Source organism: Equus caballus, chromosome 10 (genome assembly GCF_041296265.1).
Source record: "Equus caballus isolate H_3958 breed thoroughbred chromosome 10, TB-T2T, whole genome shotgun sequence".
NCBI lineage: Eukaryota > Metazoa > Chordata > Mammalia > Perissodactyla > Equidae > Equus > Equus caballus.
In genome coordinates, this window is record NC_091693.1 from 37,435,302 (window position 1) to 37,455,505 (window position 20,204).

The 20,204-nt window shown below is 40.1% G+C and overlaps 1 protein-coding gene across 9 annotated transcripts in view; it reads right to left on the reverse strand.

The window, feature by feature from the left end:
- FILIP1 (filamin A interacting protein 1) overlaps positions 1–20,204 on the reverse strand; it is a 222,941-nt gene that overhangs the window by 96,093 nt on the left and 106,644 nt on the right. The gene's annotated exons all lie outside the window — the stretch shown is intronic.

Sequence of the window (20,204 nt, forward strand, 5' to 3'; positions counted from 1 at the left end):
AACTCATTTGAGCCCACTCCAATCAGGTTTCTGCTCTTACCACGCCACTGAAACCTCTTTTATTAAAGAAAACTATCGCCTCCCTATGGCTAAATCCAGTGGTTAATTCTCATTCTTCATTTTCCTTGACTCATCAGCAGCATCTGATACATCTGATCTTTCTTTCCACCTTGAAATCCTCTTCACTTTGACTCTAGAGCATCTACTTTGCTAGTCTCCCTCCCATCTCTCTAGCGGCTCATTCTCATTCTCTTTTGTTAATTCCTCCTCATCTTTCCAACCTCTCAATGCTAGAATTCCTCAGGGCTCAGCCCTTGGACTCTTAGCTTTTCCATCTAAATTAATTTTCTTCCTGGTTCCACCCAGTTTCATGGCATTAAATGCCATCTGCATACACCTGACTCCCAGATTGATAACTCCAGCCCAGACCTTTTCCCTGAACTCCATATTCAAATGCCTGCTGGATATTTCTCTGTACTTGTATATCTCACAGCATCTCAAACAAAACATGTGCAAACCTACATTTCTGGTCTCCACTTGTCTACTCTGCTCCACCTGTAGTCTTCTCCATCTCAGTAAATGGCAACCTCTGTTTTCCATTTGCTGGGTCAAGCAAACTTGGAGATGGCCTTAGCTAATCTCTTTCTAGCATATCCACATTCAACCAACCGTCAAATACCATCAGCTCTCCTACAAAATTTGTACAGAATCTGGGCACTTTTCACCACCCTGGTCCAAGCCACTACCAGCTCTCATCTGGATTACACAAAGCCTCATAGTTGGGTCCCTGTTTCTGGTGATTCACATCAACTCAGAAGCAGGGAAGTAAAGAAAGAACTGCTCACAAAGGAAAAGGTCTCTGCACTTTCTCTACACACTTGACCACTGTCAATACAATAACACTAAAACTGGTTTAGAGTTCACAGAAATGGAATTAAAAAAGACACAATGACATTTAAAATTTTTAGATAGTTATTCTGCAAGTATATGGAGGTTCTGATTACCATGAACAGTGAAAAACGTCCAAAAGGAAACTAATATCTTTATTTAAAAAACGTTCTGGTTTTAAAATTCCTTTAAAAATCCTTTGAGTATAGGGGCCGGCCCTGTGGCCAAGTGCTTAAGTTCGCAAGCTCCGCTTTGGTGGCCCAGGGTTTCACCGGTTCAGATCCTGGGTGCGGACGTGGCACTGCTCATCAAACCACGCTGAGGCAGCGTCCCACATGCCACAACTAGAAGGACCCACAACTAAGAAAATATACAACTATGTACCAGGGGGCTTTGGGGAGAAAAAGGAAAAATAAAAATCTTAAAAAAAATCCTTTGAGTATACCGTCACCTCTTTTAAAAGTAAATAAGAATAGCTGGGAAAACTCAGAAAAAGTGTAATGAGAAAGGATTGACCTTTCCACATAAGAAAGCATACTATAGTGCTACCATAATTAAAACAGTGTGGTACTAGAGCATGAAATAGACAGAAAAATCTACGGACTAAAGTATGACAAAAATAGATTTAAATATTATATTATAGGATAAAAGTGACATTTCAAATCATAGGGAAAAATTGATAGTTCAGTTATTGGTTATTTACTTATTATCTCTCAGTTGTAAAACCATTTATCTTTATTCTAATCTGTGATGCTGAGTCTGGAACCCTGCAAATTGCATTTCCCAGACTCCTGTGCCTGCTGCTTCCTGTTGAGTTCTGCTAAAATGAGTCATTAGAAGGATATTAAAAAGGGGAAAGAACAGAAAGGGAGTGCCTTTCTGTTTTGTCCTGTTTGTGACAGCAATAGCAGTTACTCCAGTTCCAGCTTCTTCAGACCTTCCAGAACCGGCCTCGTCAAGCTCCCTCAGAGGCACAGCAGGAGCTGGGCAGTGAGGTCTCCTCAGAGAACTCCCTCCTGAGCCCCTTGTCTAGTAACTCTCCCCATGCCCCTGTCGCACCAGCTCTGGAGGTGGTAGCTGCTTCCTGCAGTTATTATCTCAGGTTACCTCAGCATTCTCTCTTTATTCTTTCAGCTTTCTAACCTCTGTGTAACCAAATCCCTTTATTAACTCCTCTCTGTTTCAAATATCCAGAGTGGTTTCTGTTTTCCTGACTGATACAACACGCAGCTATAAAACAGTCAAAAGTGGCTCACCTTAAACAAAGATGAATTCCAGATGCAGAAAATGTTTGTGGGAAAACTGTGAAAAAAAAGTACTAGAAGAAAACTTGAAGGAAATTTTTCATAATCTAAGAGTAAGAAGGCCTTTTTAAGTTTGATCCAAATCAGAAGCCATAGAAGAAAAGACTGATGTCTGACTAATAATAGTAATAATAAATTATGCATAGCAAGAAATACCAAAAGCAAAGTCAAAATAATAACAATGAGAAGGGAAAAATATTTGATTTACAGCTCACGTGACAAAGAACTAAGTTTTTTACTGTATGAAGAACCCTTATTAATCAAAAAAGACCAACAATCCAATAGAAAAATAGGCAACGAATAGGAACAGACTAGTCACAGAAAAGGAAATACAAATATCTCTAAAAATATTTGAAAAGATGCTCAACCTCACTCATAAGAGAAATATAAATTAAAACTACAAGGAGATAGCCATTTCACCCATCAGATTGGCAAAGGAATTAAAATATCAGATTGGCAAAACAATCGATAACATACTGTGTTGGAGAGTGTGAGAAAACAGACCTATGAAGGGCAGCTTAGCAAAATCTACTGCAAATTTATGTTCCCTTGACCCAGCAGTTCCAATGCTGGGAAGACAACCAAGAGAAATACTCTTACATGTGTGATAAGATGTATGTATAATGTCTTCAAGCAGTGCTGACTGTGATAGCAAAGGTCTGGGTACAGCTTAAATAGCTATCAAAAAGGGACAGCACTAAGGTACACCCACCTACCATATACGCTGCAGCCATTAAAAACAATGTAAATCTCTGCATGTTCTAATAGGGAAAGATTTCCAAGGCATATTTGATGTCTGACAAAGACCAATTGCACAACAGTGTCTGTAATATGCTCCATTTGTTAAAAAACAAAAAGAATATATACATACTTGTATACATTATCCCTTTTCCTATCTTTTCAATCACATGTGTGAATTAACCATGCAAGATTTTAAATAAAATATTTTTAACATAAAATTTTAAAAACATATAAACTTTACCTTTAGAATTATATTTTTGGACTCGGGTTTACTACTGAATCAGAGCATGGCTCCCTTCATATACTTGTCCTGTTTTATAATTACAACATGATTCCTGAGCATATAATCACAATAAGACTCCACCTTGGAAAAGATACAGGAATGACACTCTCAAAATATAAAAATCTCTGAACACCTGGACAGAACGGAAGTCCTCTCCCATGAAGCCCTTGAAGAAACACGTGAGCAAGTTATAACAAGTAATGGAATAAGCTTTTAAGCATTAGCCTAACTGTAGGTGTGTGTACGGAGAACTACTTTCCCTGCTTAATGACCTTTACTTGATGTAGAAACAACATTAAAAATAAAGTAGAACAAAAATCAATGAATAGAATCAATGCACTGCTTCCATCGGCCAACCTTGAACGTGTGGAATATTAGTGCCTTTCTTTCAAATCATTTGCAGAATACATAATAAAAGAGAATAGTCTCAATAGGAAAAGGCTCCCAACACTATTTAAGACAGGAAACGTTCAAGGGACTGCAGACAAGTCAGAGGCCGGGCCCACAGACTGGGGGGAGGCAGCGCAAAGTGAGGCCGGGCGGTGAGGAGGCCCATCCATGGCAGCCTCTCAGAGCAGAGCCTTGGAGCGTTTTCAGCTGAGCAAAGACTTGGTCAGTTATGAATTTTAAAAAGCTCAATGTGGCTGAGATGTGGAGAGTTCCGGGTGACAAGATTGCAGGAAGGGCATACGGTTAGGAGGCTAATTAGGAGGCTATTGCCATAAACCACGTGAACGGTGGTAGGGACGCCTGAGTGAGCGGTGACAGTGGAAAGCATGTCTCTCCAGCTAGTGAGGTCAGGGACTCTGCGGCTCCTTCTTCCCCTCCCATTCCCTCCACTCTCTAGCTGGCATTCCATAATTGCTTGTCAATTATTCTCTTGTCAGTTGGAGCAACTGCACACGGTGGCAGATAAGCAATAAGAACCACCAGCTTGCTGATGCCCTCTGCCGTGGGTAGACGGCAGTGTGACTCAGGAGGAGATGGGATCTCACCATCAACCTCTGGTCTCACAGGCAAAGAAGGCGGAGCCTGTATCCTTTCCCACTTAGCAATTACAGCTCTGGAGGGAAAGAAAGGAGGAGCAGCCTATGCTTGACTCCTCAGTGACCTCAGCAGTGTCTCCAGTCAGGATGTGAGAGTCTCTTTTCAGGAGAGGTCTTTGCCCAGGCATTTTGGAGTCAGCATACCTGGCACTTCAGGCTGACATGTTGCGCCACAACCACCTATAAACAAGTCAGTCAGATAAAGCAAAGATAACAAGCACGGAGGGCTCCTGCTCTGCAGGCAATGCTGATCTTATCTGCACTCAAATGGCTGCCCTTTGTAAACTCAAAGCCAGGAATTTACATTCCATTAAAGAAACAAAGGCGTGCACATTTTGAGCGTATCAGAACACAGCTCCTCTCACTCATTGCTTGTTTTCAAGTTAAAAAAAAAAGTTTGCTAATTAAAAAAATTATATGCATATGAGTGTGTGAATACATATGTAATACACAACACACACACATATATAACATATAGAAAATTTTTCCACTATCCAAGATGGCAAGAGCTATAACATGCCATCTCAGGACAGACGCATTTAAGGTTCAAAAACAGGAACACTGCTGTCCACTGGACACCCACTTTCATCTGGGCAAGTGTTGGCTTTGAGCCCAAGAGACCATTTCCTACATCTGTTTAGAAACATACAAACCCTTGGTTTCTCGCCTGTTTTCCTCATAATGTAGTTGTTCCCCGCAGAGCGGGGACTTGCAAATATGCTTTCATTAGCAAGACTCTAAAAAGGCAGGGGGAGAGCAGAGTCTGCTAAATTTGGGCACATTGTTTCTTGTTTCCTTTCAGGCCCTCGATCAGGAAACGTTTAACATGGCTGTAAGTATTGGTAGACACCGAGGGCTGCTGTTTGGAAAGGTCTACAGAAGCTCTTTCCTGCCAATGCAAACACAGACATTGTGGGAGCACAAGCCTGTGTCCACGGTTAGGATTACGTGTTAGCTGAAAAGACCCAAGTGACAAGCTCTTCTCAAATCAGAGTTTCTAGCCTTTCTTTCAATTATGCACTAATATCACAGTGAAATTATTTCAGCGCTTTTCATCAGTGCTCTGCTTTCTCTCAAATACAGAGGGTTTGGATAAAAATATTTCTCTGTTGATAGTCATGTGACGTGAGTCTCTGAGCCCTTGTGTTTTGATGCTGGTCTGTGACTGGCTGACATGATGCTTAAGAAGTCAGATTTCAAGTCCCACCTGTGCCAGCTAGCTTTGCCAAGAGAACTATTCCACACCTTGTGTGCACTTGTACCTGCATTTGGCAAACCTGAGGATGCCACAGGTCAGTTGAGGTTCAGAACAAACCTTCCAACATCACCAGGCAAGGTCTCCTGAGGATCGCTGGGGCTGAAACAAGGGGAGATCATGAGGAAGGAAGTGCCTTGAAAAAGGCCATTGTTTATCTACCAGGTCTTGGTCTGGTGACTTTCAGGAGTGTCACTGGAATTGCTCAGAAAAGAGAAGGGAATAAAAAAGAGGTTAGAGGCTGGCCCGGGAATTTGTAAACAATATCAAGTTGCTAGCAGTTGTAAGCAGTGTTGGGACAGTGACATCTCATTAATTTGGACACTGTCAATTTAAATTTACCATGGTCTAGATATGCAGTTCCGCATTTTACTGTTTAAAGTATTTAATAACAATAAAAAATGTTTTATATGAATTAATAGTATAAACCAGAAAAATGCACCTAACTTCAAGGGAAGATTTACCTTCCCTTTCGAGGCTTTCACTCACCAGTCCGACGACGGCATTGGCAGCAGTCGCGACTGGATCCATTACAAGTGATTTTTATTGTTCAGTTTGTTATCATCCTACCAAGAAGCATGAAAAAAGAGCAAGATGCGGGGAGGAGAGGAGGCAGTCTCCCAAAAGGAACCTAAACATTAATTCAAGTCATGATTTAGAGACCAAAATATTATCCCAAGTTGTGAATTTCAAAATTTATTGTTTTTTATGGAAAAAAGTTCTGCTGGCAAATAGTAGATGCTTCTTCTCCTTGTCTGGGGAATAGATTTCCCTTTCCCGTGAGTTTGCTCTTCCTTTCGGACTATGAAAACAGTAGCGGGATATGACTTTCCTGGCATACAATAGGCGCTGGCTTTGGGATCAGCCAGGCGTGGTACGCCTCACTAGGGCATCCCAGCGAAGCCTTGGTTCACTCCTCATCTAACTCTTTAGGGCCATGGTGATTATTAGGTAAAATAATGAAGATCTTGGCATACAGTAGGCAGCATAGGAAGGCCAAATGGGCAAAACAGACATTATTATTTTTTTTTATTTTGTTATTTCATTGTCATTTATTTGTCTTTTTAACTGTGTATTAGGGAAAAGTTTTAAACATACGCCAAAGTGAACAAACAAGTATAATGAACCACCTGTCTACCTCCTCACGCACATTTTTTGGAAGGAGAGGCTGGAGCATTTTGAAGGAAATTCCAGACATCCTATCATTTCACCCAGCAATAGAGAGATCATGATGACGGTGTCTTCAGAGCAGGGTACCATCTGGTCCCTGGGGGGTGAGAGACAGTTCTGCCACTGATATTGGCCTAACACATCCAGTGAGAAAATACACAAAGTGATGCGGGAGTAAGTACTGTGACAGGTAGAAAAAAAACAGAATGTTGGCCATCACCTGCTGTTTCCTTGGAGCATCCTCACTCATAGTCACTTACGTATTAGTCACCGTGATGAAGCTTCTGCCAAAGCCAACCTCTGGATTTAACATGCAACACTTTTAGAAAAAATTTAAATGGTAATCCACTTTAAAAAAAAAAGACCCTTTATATTATCCAATCAGAACTACAAAGTAATTTTCAAAAAGCATCTCTTAAGTGCCTCATAGACAGAGTCTGTCCTCTAGGAGTTTGTAATTTAAAATAATTCTTAAAAAGACAGACAAGGACAAGTAGAAATTTTGTTAAAAATAGTCAAAAAATACAGAAAATGGTGGAGATGAATTTACCTTTGTGAGGATATAGGCACCTGAATAGGGCGAAGGGAGAGAAGGGGCGTAGGCATGTAGTCAGGAGAAGAATAGAAAAAAGGGGTCCTAAATATTTCAAGTCCAGATTCCCTGGGAGCTAGAGACCTTGCTGACAATAATCCCATGTCTAAAGAACCCCAGGAACTTTGATCAGTCTAGCTCCTCTGTGTGGAAAGTTTCCAGGCCCCGAGAAGCTGATGATAAAGAGCCTGGGAGAGCTGGGAGGAGCAGGAGAGAAGGCGACTCGGGGTCAGGGGAGGGATGGGTAAAGAGGGGTGTGAGGTAGTCTGGGCAGGCGGCAGGATCAGGTCAACAGGACTAATCTTGATAGAAAAGGATCCTCCACCTTAGTGAAGTGGGAAGGGGAGAAAGGGAAGGCAAGGAATGGAGATTTGGGGGATGAGGAAAAGCTGAGAAGACCTCGGTCTCCTAAGAAAAAGAGAAGATCAAAGCGTCTGTGGGGGATGAAGGGATGAGAGCAGCTGGGACTTATGAGAGAAGTCCGTCTCTCCACCTATAAACCTGTTTACGTGTCCCCTTCCAAAACACACACATACAAAACCTGCCCCTAGCCCCTCTGTCCCCTTAGATCCAGCCCCACCATCTTGGTCTATCCATAAACTCCTCAAAAGTGAAGTTTGGCCAAGCACTTCTAGACACCAGCAATCTGATGTCAACTCACCAATCCTTTGAAACTTCACCTTTTAAATGGCAGCTCAATAAACGGCCTGTTCTCGATTTTCCTCCTCCAGCTTTGCAGCAGCACTGAAACTACAAATGTCCTCTTCCCGAAATTCTCTCCTCCCTGCATCCATGACCCATCACGGTTCTGATCTGTCTTCCTTTCCTTTTAACCAGGTCCTCTCTTCCTCTTGGGCCAGTTCTTTTCTTTCTCCCACCTGTAACCACAGGTGTTCTCTTTGGACTTGACTTTCTCCTTTTACTCTCTATCTCTTGGCATCAACTACAGTCTCTTCCGATGAGTTCTGTGTTTGTTTCTTTGTATCCGTGCTGTTTATACAGCAGCCACAAGCCACATGTGGCTATTTAAATTTAAATTAGTTATCATTAAATAAAATTTAAAGTTCAGTTCTTCAGCCTTTTAGCCATATTTCAAATGCTCACAAGCCACATGTGGCTAGCGGCCACCACACAGGACAGCAGATATAGAACATTTCCTTCATAGAAAGTTCTTTTGGACACACAGGCCTAGATCTCACCTCTCCCCTGAGCTTCAGACCTGGCAGTGTTCTACCTGACATCTCTCCGGGAAGTCCTTCTAGAATCACTAATTCATCATACCACAAGTTCTACTCCATTTAACATACATTTATCATAATAGTAATCTGTATAAACTCTAATTTTACTTATAAATGGCTCCATGTGGTTACCCGAGGGGAAGGAGGGAGGGAGGAGAGCAAAAAGGGTGACAGGGCAGATGTGTATGGCGACAGATGGCAATTACTCTGGGTGGTGCACATGATGTAGTCTACACAGAAATCAAAATATAACAATGTACACCTGAAATTTATACAATGTTATAAACCAATGTTACCTCAAGAAAAAAACAAATATTTAGACTTCAAAAAAATGGCTCCATGTAACAAGAACATATGTCTAAATAATTGAGAAATATTTACACAGGTAAGTTGGATCTTTAGATACAGTATTGTTTAGTAAAGTAATAGAGACCATTTTCACTGAGAAAGGACCAGGCCACAGCCATTAAGGGGGGAACTCTCCATCTTTCACATAATACCCCCATGTAGTATTTTCTCATGTCCAGAGTTTCATAAAATAATAAAAAGATTTATTTTATGGGACATTTTCTTTATCAATATATATTTTTTACATTTCTTAATAAAACCAACCTTCTCCTCTATAGTGCCAATGAGTATTTTATTCTCACTTCTCTGCAGTGAGGCCAACCTTCTGATTCTATTAAGAGCACTAAAACTATTTCGCCTGAACAATGAAAACCAGACACCAAAACTCTTTGCCAAAATACTGACGATACTACTGGACCCCTGAGATTCTGAAGCATTGTATTCAACAGAGAATCAGATCTGTCATGATTTTAATCAGAAAGTAACCTGTCTCTTTGCTGCCTCCTAAACTTAGCAAAGACATACCATCCTCAGCAGGCTGACCATTTTGGTGGTGTGAGGTTTCACTGGGCAGCCTCGCTTAGGATGACCTCAGCCCAAGATTCTAAAGATGGAGCATATTAAGCACAGGTGAGTCATCAATTTAAAAAGCCATACAGAGTAATTAAAAGCCTCATTCTTTAGAAGTACAGAGATTCCATGGGAGGCCTCAACGTGTGAAAATGGAATGGGAAAAGAAAAGCCATCTCTAAAGAAAAATGTGATAAACGATACCCCTGTAGGATAAGCCTGTTGTGCTAGGTTGCACGCAGTAATTCCATCTGAACTGATTGTCACCATCCACAATGGATTTATGACATCTCTTGTTAAACATGACAGAAAAGTAGAATCATAGTATTATAGTAGGAATATCATTGTAAATATTTGGGACCATTACTGTTAATTCAATAACATTATATATACTATGATACATATACTTTCTCTTTATAGTTCAAAGACTTTTGCAGACATTAAAAAACTAATCTTATGACTGCCTTATAGGGTATATAAATATTAGCACATTCCGAGATTAATTATCAGTTGCCAATAGACTAACAATGATGCGCCTAGCCCTTTTCTAGGTACAGAGAAGTGTATGAAAGAAGCAGAAGACACAACCCCTCCTCTCAGCTTGTTGCAGGCAACAGGTGTAAGTAAGTACCTAAAACACTTGGGAAATGTGTATGTATGGGATGCTATGGTTTACACTTATAGCAAAATAATGTAGGATTTCAGGATGGGTGAAAGACAGTGTTTTGGGAGGCAAGCAATTAGAAAAGACTTCACAGAGGAGGTATGCCTTCAGTGGTCTCTAAAAGAAATATTATGGTGGTTGGGGGAGAGATAAATGGGCGGAGCACAGAGGATTTTTAGATCAGTGACAATACTCTGTGTGATGCTACAGTGGTAGATACATCTTATTATACATTTGTCCAAACCCATAGAATGTATGACACCAAGAGTGAACCCTAAGGTAAACTGCGGGCCTTGCATGATTATGATGTGTCAATGTAGATTCATCAGTGGTCACAAATGTCCCACTCTGGTGGGGGACGCTGATAATGGGGAGGCTGTGCATGTGTAGGGGCAAAGGATATACGGGATATCTCTGTATCTTCCTCTCAATTTTGCTGTGATCCTAAAACTGCTCTAAAAAAAATAAAGTCTTTAATAAGAAAAAGGAAAAAGAAATGTTGACTAGTACATGAGGCAAGTATGGGTTAGAACAAGGACAAATACATGCTCTGAATTTTCCTAAGGAGCCCCAATTTCTGTCTTGTAAGTTCTCTTAAGGTGAAGGAAAAATAAAGAAACGTTAAATAAACCACTGGGATTGTGATAGTGTTTGAGACTGCATGTGTGAGTGTATGTGTCAGAGTTGGGGAAGAATGTAGAGACTGTCTGATTGGATAGGAATGGTCACATTAGGGAACACTAAAGATGAGCTTTAATAGCTAAGGGGGAGCCTGTTAATAAACAGCTTTTGCAGACCAGTCTGAGCAATTTAGATTTAATCTGATAGGGTCTAGAGACCTCTTGTAAATTCCTAAGCAACAGCATGACATGATCAGAGAAACACTTCATAGAAAGGAGTCTGGCAGCAGTTATCTGCTGATCTTCTGGTCCACAACCTTCATATTTTTTAAATGATTCAGACATGCTCTCCACTCCAAATCCTACCATCATCCCAGAAGGTTTCAATATTCATGTAGGAGATTTAGCCACTTTCCTAACTTTACCATTCCTTGACCTCATTAATTCCAATTGCCTTCGCTTCCACTCCCAGCACCACACCCAAGACCTTGCATTGGTTAAAACTCCACCACACAGAAAATTTAAGTGCAAATTGCCCAACTTCCAGTCTTTCAAGCCCTTTCATGCCCATCCTCCCATTGACCTGCTCATGCCTCCCAATATCTTTTCCTTGCTGGGCACTGTCTCACCAACACACTCCACTGTCCTTCACTTCATGCCTTCTGCTGCACCCACTCGGACAACTACAGTCCTACATCCAGTGCTTTAAAATATATCTTCCCTTTTGGAGCCCTCATACACTGCTGGTGGGAATGCAAACTGGTGCAGCCACTATGGAAAACAGTATGGAGATTCCTCAAAAAACTAAAAATAGAAATACCATATGACCCATCTATCCCACTACTGGTATCTACCCAAACAACTTGAAATCAACAACCCAAAGTAACACATGCACCCCTATGTTCATTGCAGCACTATTCACAATAGCCAAGACATGGAAACAATCCAAGTGCCCATGACTGATGGTTGGATAAAGAAGACGTGGTATATATACACAATGGAATACTACACAGCCATAAAAAAACACAAAATCATCATTGTGAAATTTCAGTTGTTCAGTGTTTTTTGTCTGTCACCACACTACTAAGGTTGACTACCAACCTGTTGGACTCTTCACCACTTCCCCATAGGACTGGCATTCAAGACACCCTGTTTTAGCCTTTTGCTTTTTAATAATCCTATGTTTCACTTAAAACCCGAAAATAGAGGAAGGCAACATGGTAATTTCAAAGGAGGAGGTCAATAAATTTCACAATGACGTAAACTATTATGAACTCAAATACAAAAAATCAAATATATATATCTCCCCTCTTACACTCAGGCTTCTAAATAGACTGGTGCCACCACAAACACATGGTCTCTGCTGGCTGAATCCTAGACTCCACTCATTAATGCTCCTATTTGTCCAAGGTCACCTTCCTGTAACATTCCCCTCAGCAACAGACGGCATGTACATAAATCATCCTTAAGACTACCACTTGGCCCAGGTCTTCTCATATTCAGCAGAACATAGCTTTGCCTCTTCTTTGCTGAGAAATCTGAGGCTTTTAGGGAGATCTCCATCACTGCCCACCCTCTGCTATAAATGTTCTCTTCATCCCCACCTATTCTTTCTCCTTCCCTCTGTCACAGAAGATGAAGGGTCTCCCTCCTTTTCAAGGGCAAACCCAAGGCCAGCCCCAAACCCTACAATTGATTCCCCCTCTCTTGCCTCCTCCAAAACTCTGATTCCTGAAAAATCCTTGCTGTTTCCTATATCCTTGACCTTGCTCCTTTCTGGCCGTATAACCCCTTAGCCCATAAACACACTAAAGTCTCTTTCATCATTAAAAACCCTCCCTTGACCTAAGTTTCCCTTCAGCTACTCTCCTGTCTTTCTCTTCCTTTCTTATCCTAAGTTCTCCAATAACATCTATATTGGCTAAGTGTAGTAGTCACAACAACCCCAGAAGGTAGGAGGTATAGCCATCATACAGATGGGAAGTAAACTGAGGCCCAGAGTCAACACTAATAGGGTTGACTACCAACCTTTTGGACTCTTCACCACTTCCCCATAGGACTGGCATTCAAGACACACTGTTTTAGCCTTTTGCTTTTTAACAATCCCATATTTCACTTAAAACCCAAAAGTAGAGGAAGGCAACATGGTAATTTCAAAGGAGGAGGTCAATAAATGTGTTCTAAGGACATACTCTGTGCCAGGCAAGTAATTTACTGCTATGCTGAAGAAAAGGGAAATTTGACTTCTTTGGCTGTGTCCAAAAGAACCAGAAAATCTGATTAACTCTTAGAAAAAAAAAAAAAAAAGATTTTTAAATTCCTGGATTTTTCAACAGAACATGTTACTCTATTTCTTTAACTTCCTTTCACTTCTCAACCCACTGAAAATAGGCTTAAACTCACTGAAACTGCTCTGGCAAATGTTCGCAATGATCTCCAGATTCACAAACCCAGAGAAAACCCTTCAATCGAACTTTCTGCTGATTTGACTGATGCAACTTCCTCTTCTTCTTGACAGTCTTGACTCCCTTGGCTTCCGCATCACTCCAGTCCCCTGGGATCCTCACACCCTCTGACTATTGTTTTTCGGATGTCATATTTGTCATTTCCAAATGGAGGTGCAGTTTTACCTCCACCAAACAGTTCTCCACTGAAGCAAGACTATTCACTGATGAGTGTGACTCACACTTTCCCACCCTGTGTTTTAATCTTATCAGGCCGGTCCCTATGCTCTTCTCCTCCTGTCCAAACCTATCAGTTCTTCAATGTCCAATTCTTCAGTGAAGCTATCACTCATCTCCCGAGATTTTCATAATCTTTTCCTCCTTTGTACTCCTATACTTTGCATTGCAATTACCCTATAGAATATTCATTCCTGTACACCCTCATCTATTCCACCGGGTCATGAGCTCTTTCTTCATGACAGCTGTGATACGCAGTGCCTAAAACCATGCTTGGCGCACAGTAGAAGAGAAACAAGTAGTAGTAGTATTCATCTTTGCATTCTTCAGACCTCTAGCACAGCAGTGTTTCTTAAATATTGTAGGATCAATCAATTTAGAATTGGTTAATTAATGCCCTAAGAATGAATGAGCTCTCTTGGTGAGAAAGAAGAGCAGACAGAGAGTTCACCCACAGTAGGTGGTGCAGAGGTAAAGAGAAACTAGTGAACAATATTAAAGAAGATGGCTAGGAACCTCAAAAGGACAGAATAGAGGAAAATTATAACAACCCACAGGCATATTAACTATTTTGTAAATTATCTTGAAATACACCACTTTTTTCTGCCAGTCACTCAGGACAAAGATTTCTCAATGTGTCCATGACTCTGTCTCTGACTTAGCCTGGAGAACATCAAAGCCAAATCGTATGGGGGTGCATTATCTAGTTACATTATGTGGTTTTCTCTAAGCCTCCTTACACACAGGGAGAAGAGAACTAACTCTAATGACAAAGGGGAAAATGATGAAACACAATTTGAGATTGGTTTTTCTAAACTGTATTCAAGTGGATACCTCAAGGGAATCTACTATAAAAAAAAATACCTACCTTTTTTTGCATCAAGAAAAACAATTAATTTGTATCCTGTTTTTGAGTCATTTTACAAGAATATCCTTCTGCCAAGTTTTCTGTATTATGGCTTTTTGATGTGAGTACCATTTCCTTTGAACTTTTGTCGTTTTTAGTACAGCCAAGTTGACTGGCTTCTTAAAGTGCTATTTTTGGACAAATACAAGGGGAAATTAATCACGGTGCCCAAATGATGGTCTGGGTGTACTATTTCATTATTTTCAGTTTAGTCTGGGAAATATGTAACCAGTTTTTCACCCAGAGAGTAAAAATGTTCCAATTTATTAGAAAGTACTTGTTATTGGAAGCAGTCAGTGACAGAAGTGCAATAATGGAAACCATTCCAGCTCCTTCTATGCTGGCCAGTCACTGTGCTGAAACAGCAGGCCTGCATCTGCTGAGGTGTGGCTTGAAAAGTCTGGAAGATGCCCCTCTCCAAGACAAGGGGCATGACATCACCAATTCTAGACAAGATTCCTTAGAATGCAAAAATCCCAGGGAAGGGCAACTCCATTTCTCAAATACGTCCATTAAAGGTGTATTTTAAGGGTTCACTGAATACCTGGACTGGCAAACACAACAGCAATTTGCAAATTTTTCAAAGAGCCAATGCTAACAATAAAGGTCATGCTATTTATAATGTTGGTTTGATCAATTCCCAAAGATCACACAACAGGTTTCAAAGGTGGCAAGCCACTGGTACCAGAAAACACACAGAACAGTCTATAGCGTCTAAAACTCTGGATATGGAGTTGGAGAGAATGACAGAGATCAAAAGGGAGTCAGAGAAAGAGAAAATTAACCTCAAAAGCTTGAGTGACCCCCCATCTCCTCCTCCCCAAGTCACTTCCAGGGTACTTCTCCTAAAGGCAGACTTGATCTCAGTCTTATCTCCCTAATATCATTAGAAGCCCTTTTCTCTGTGTGTCACCCTACTTCTTTTGACCAGTAGTTCCAGTCCCCCAAAATCTAAGCTGTCACACAACTCCAGGGCATAATCCTCCTAGAGTAGTGAGTACGAAGACCTCCAAATCTGTATAGCACCTAGCCTATGGCCACGTGGCACCCCTGCCTTCTCCCGTTTTCTCACTATCCAGATCACAGCGAACTTCAAGGCTCAGATCATATTCAACCTTCTTGATGTGAAAGAAATAGTACTCAATTTCTCTTACTTAAAAACTCTCATCTTATCACAAAATGGCTTTAGTCCCAGAGTTCACAATGGGAGTTTACTTGAAAGAAATTCTGAAGACAAAGAATAAATATAAAGATCCTGGAGCCCACCCTTGAACATCCCCAGAGAGTAAATGATAAAATGGGAGGGACATTGTACTGAGAGACAGTGTTGGGTATAGAGCAAATGTAACTAAATTGCCGTGCAACCTTGGGCAAGTCACAAAGTTTGTGTGAATATCAGTTTCACATTTGTAATATAAAGGAGGTAGATAAGCCACCTCAAAGATGCCTGTTTGAACAAAATATTGGCAAACCAAATACAGCAATACATTAAAAGGATCATACTCCATGATCAAGTGGGATTCGTACTAGAGACACAGGGATGGTTCAACATCTGCAAATCAATCAATGTGATACACCACATCAACAAAATGAGGAATAAAAACCACATAATCATCTCAATAGATGCAGAGGAAGTATTTGACAAGATTCAGCATTGATTTATGATAAAACTCTCAAGAAAATGGGGATAGAAGGAAAGTATCTCAACATAATAAAGGCCATATATGACAAAGCCACAGCCAACATCATATGTAATGGTGAAAAACTAAAAGCCATCCCTGTGAAAACAGAAACAAGACAAGGGTGTCCACTCTCACCACTCCTATTCAACATAATACTGGACATTTTTGCCATAGCAATTAGGCAAGAAAAAGAAATAAAAGGAACCCAACAATTTGGAAAGGAAGAAATGAAACTCTTGCTGTTTGCAGATGACACAATTCTATATATAGGAAACTCTAAAGAATCCACCAGAAAACTATTAGAAATAATCAACAACTACAGCAAAGTTGAAGGGTACAAAATCAAGCTAAAAAAATCAGTTGCATTTCTATACAACAAAGACAAACCAGCAGAAAGAGAAGTCAAGAATACAATCCTATTTATAATCGCAACAAAAAGAATAAAATATCTAGGAATAAATTCAACCAAGGAGGTGAAAGACCTATACACTGAAAACTATAAGACATTATTGAAAGAAATTGAAGAAGATCTAAAGAAATGGAAAGACATTCCACGCTCATGGATTGGAAGAATAAATATAGTTAAATTGTCCATATTACCTAAAGCAATCTACAGATTCAATGCAATCCCAATCAGAATCCCAATAACATTCTTTACAGAAATAGAACAAAGAATCTTAAAATTTACATGGAACAACAAAAGACCTCAAATAGCCAAAGCAATCCTGAGAAAAAAAGAACAAAGCTGGAGACATCAAAATCCTTGACTTCAAAATATACTACAAAGCTATAGTAATCAAAACAGCATGGTACTGGCACAAAAACAGATGCATAGATCAATGGAACAGAATTAAAAGCCCAGAAATAAAACCACACATCTATGGCCAGTTAATCTTTGACAAAGGAGCCAAAAACATACAAGGAAGAAAAGAAAGTCTCTTCAATAAGTGGTGTGGGGAAAACTGGAGAGCCACATGCAAAAGAATGAAAGTAGACCATTATCTTGCACCATACACAAAAATTAATTCAAAATAGATTAAAGACTTGAATGTAAGACCTGAACCCATAAAACTCCTAGAAGAAAATATAGGCAGCACACTCTTTGACATTCATCTTAGCAGCATGTTTTCAAATACCATGTCTACTCAAGCAAGGGAAATAAAAGAATAAAATAAGTGGGACTACATTAGATTAAAAAGCTTCTGCAAGGCAAAGGAATCCATGAACAAAATGAAAAGACAACCTACAGATGGGAGAAAATATTTGCAAATCATATATCTGACAAGGAGTTAATTTCCAAAATATATAAAGAACTCAGACAACTCAACAACGACAAAACAAACAAATCAATCAGAACACAGGCAGAGTACATGAACAGACATTTCTCCAAAGGCAATATACAGATGGCCAACAGGCATATGAAAAGATGTTCAATATCACTAATTATTAGGGAGATGCAAATCAAAACTACATTTAGATATCACCTTACACCTGTCAGAATGGCTATAATTACCAAGACGAAAAATAACAGATGTTGGAGAAAAGGGAACTCTCATACACTGCTGGTTGGAATGCAAATTGGTGCAGTCACTATGGAAAACAGTACGGAGATTTCTCAAAAAATTGAAAATAGAAATATCATACAATCCAGCTGTCCCACTACTGGGTATTTATCCAAAGATCTTGAAATTAACAATACAAAGAGATTTATGCACCCCTTTGTTCATTGCAGCATTATTCACAATAGCCAAGATGTGGAAGAAACTCAAGTGCCCTTCTAAGGATGAATGGATAGAGAAGATGTGGTGTATATATATATATATATATATATATATATACACACGATGGAATACTACTCAGCCATAAAAAAAGATAAAATCGTCCCACTTGCAACAACATGGATGGACCTTGAGGGTATGATGTTAAGCGAAATAAGCCAGCCAGAGAAAGACAAATACTACATGATTTTGCTCATATATGGAAGATACACAAACATGTGGACCAAGAGAACAGATTAGTGGTTACCAGAGGGGATGGGGGCTGGGGGTGGGCGAGACGGGTAAAGGGGCACATTTATACGGTGAAGGACAAAAATTAGAGTACTGGTGGTGAGCACAGTACAGTCTATGCAGAAATTATAAATAATAATATACACCTGAAATTATACAGTGTTATAAACCTTTATGGTTTCAATAAAATAGCTGAAGAAAAAGCAATTTCAAAAAAAAGATGTCTGTCTGACCCAATCTTTTGTAGAACCGTAGAGCGCCACCTCTGGAATAAGGCATCTGTGTCACATAGAGCCACTCCCACAAAGGGAGACCACCTTTGGAGGCCTGGGAGACAGCTCACTTAATGCTCGTCCACGTCAAGCTGAACGGCGTACAGGCCTCAGCTGGGCTACCTTATCTCACAAGGCATATTCCTGCCTCTCCTCTCAGCACTAGATCTTTAGACAGATTTTTCTTCCTCATCTCTAGCCTGGCAAACCTGGCACATTTTCACCAGCCCACGCACATTTGCTAATGCCAACTGATTCCCACTCTTACCTACAACACACTTACCTCTCATATGACAGCGCTAATAAAGGACAAGTGTCTGCTATAAAAACATATGTCTACAGCACTCTTTTTAAAAAATTTAATATTGCAAAATTTGCATTGATAAGTACATATACTTACAGGTATATGTATGTGCATACAAATACATAGGGATCAGTTATTTGCTTTGCAAATGAATTCACACGCAATTCATTAAAATACCAGGTCGTTAATTTCTCTTTTCCATCACTGCCTCACCCCCAAATATCTTACAGTTTTTAGTTAGTTAGTGCTCCTCAGGAATACATCCACTGTGTAAGGTGAGGTGTCCTGTATTCATAAAGCTTAATGGAAAGCAAAATGCATTTCTTTGGAGTCTTCTGGCTAATTTCTTTAATGTCCTGGGTGTGTGGGGCTTATATTTTCATGCTTAGGCTCTGGAACTCTATCCGGCAACACCATGAACATAAAAGTCACATGAACCTTTAATACCTTCCAGAATACACTATGATATAACAGCTGGCTACAGAAATTACAGTCTGGAAGAGCCGTGGGCTTCATGCAAGCCACCATGGCTGGAAAGAAGTGATCTGATGACATTGCTGTGTGACGATCTCAAAGGCGACATTTAGACCTTCCACTCAGGTCAACAGCTGTTGGCTGGGGCAGCTTAAAAAGCTGGAGTAATATATTCTACCTCCCTGCACAATAAATATCAACAGACAAAAGATTAACCACATTTCTGTGAGTAGCAAAGCTAATTTTAGCAATGATGGCACTCTGGAAAATGTCATCTTTTGCTATGAAATGAAATGTGATTTTTCTCAGCCCGTAAATGGTAAGCTCAAAGGTTTGTTCGTTTTTTTAATTTGAGTTTCATGTGTTTTCTATTTCTCTTTACCCAAGCGTTTCCTTATATGTATGCACACAGACGAGAACAGCAACAGGTCAGGCTAGCCAACAAAAGTGTAGGGTCGGTTGCAAGTAATCTCTCTAATGCTAACAGCAGCAGTGAGCTAACAGAGGTTTCACCTCATGCAATTGTTAGTCTTCCCCTAGAAGCTTGTGCAAGCTGAGAACCTAATAAAAACAAAATGGAAAACAACAACTCCACTTGTAAGTCGGCCTCTCCTCCAAAAAGAAAAAGTTTTTCTTTTCCCACTTCCAGAAATACAACTGCCCGGGGCTCAGAAACTCAGAAGAATTCCAACTCTCTCCTGGATCCCTAAAAACATACACGTAATGCGGAACCTGGCTCATGGCAGCTTGAGAAGGTTGGTGATGGTGGCCAGTGGAAAAAGCACTAGACCGAGAATCAGGACGCCTAACGTGAGATCTGAACAAATGCTTAGTCTTTCTGGGCCTCAGTTTCCTCATTATAAAATACAGATGATACCCACACTTTTATTGAGATTGAATGAGATAATATGCTTGAAAATGCTCTGTGAAAGTATTAGGTTCTTCACAATGCAATGCTGTGCTTATCTGTGTGCATCTCAACTCCTATGATATTGTTGAAAAGTAAAGCTGAAAGTTATGAAAAAACAAGAAAAGAGCAAGTCTGGTTTTAACAAAGCCTTCTTTCTCTTTCCCTCTCATTCTCTCTCCCTCGCTCTTTCCCTCTATCTCTATATCTCTCTTTTACTCCACCTTCTGCAAAAAACAAAAGTAACAA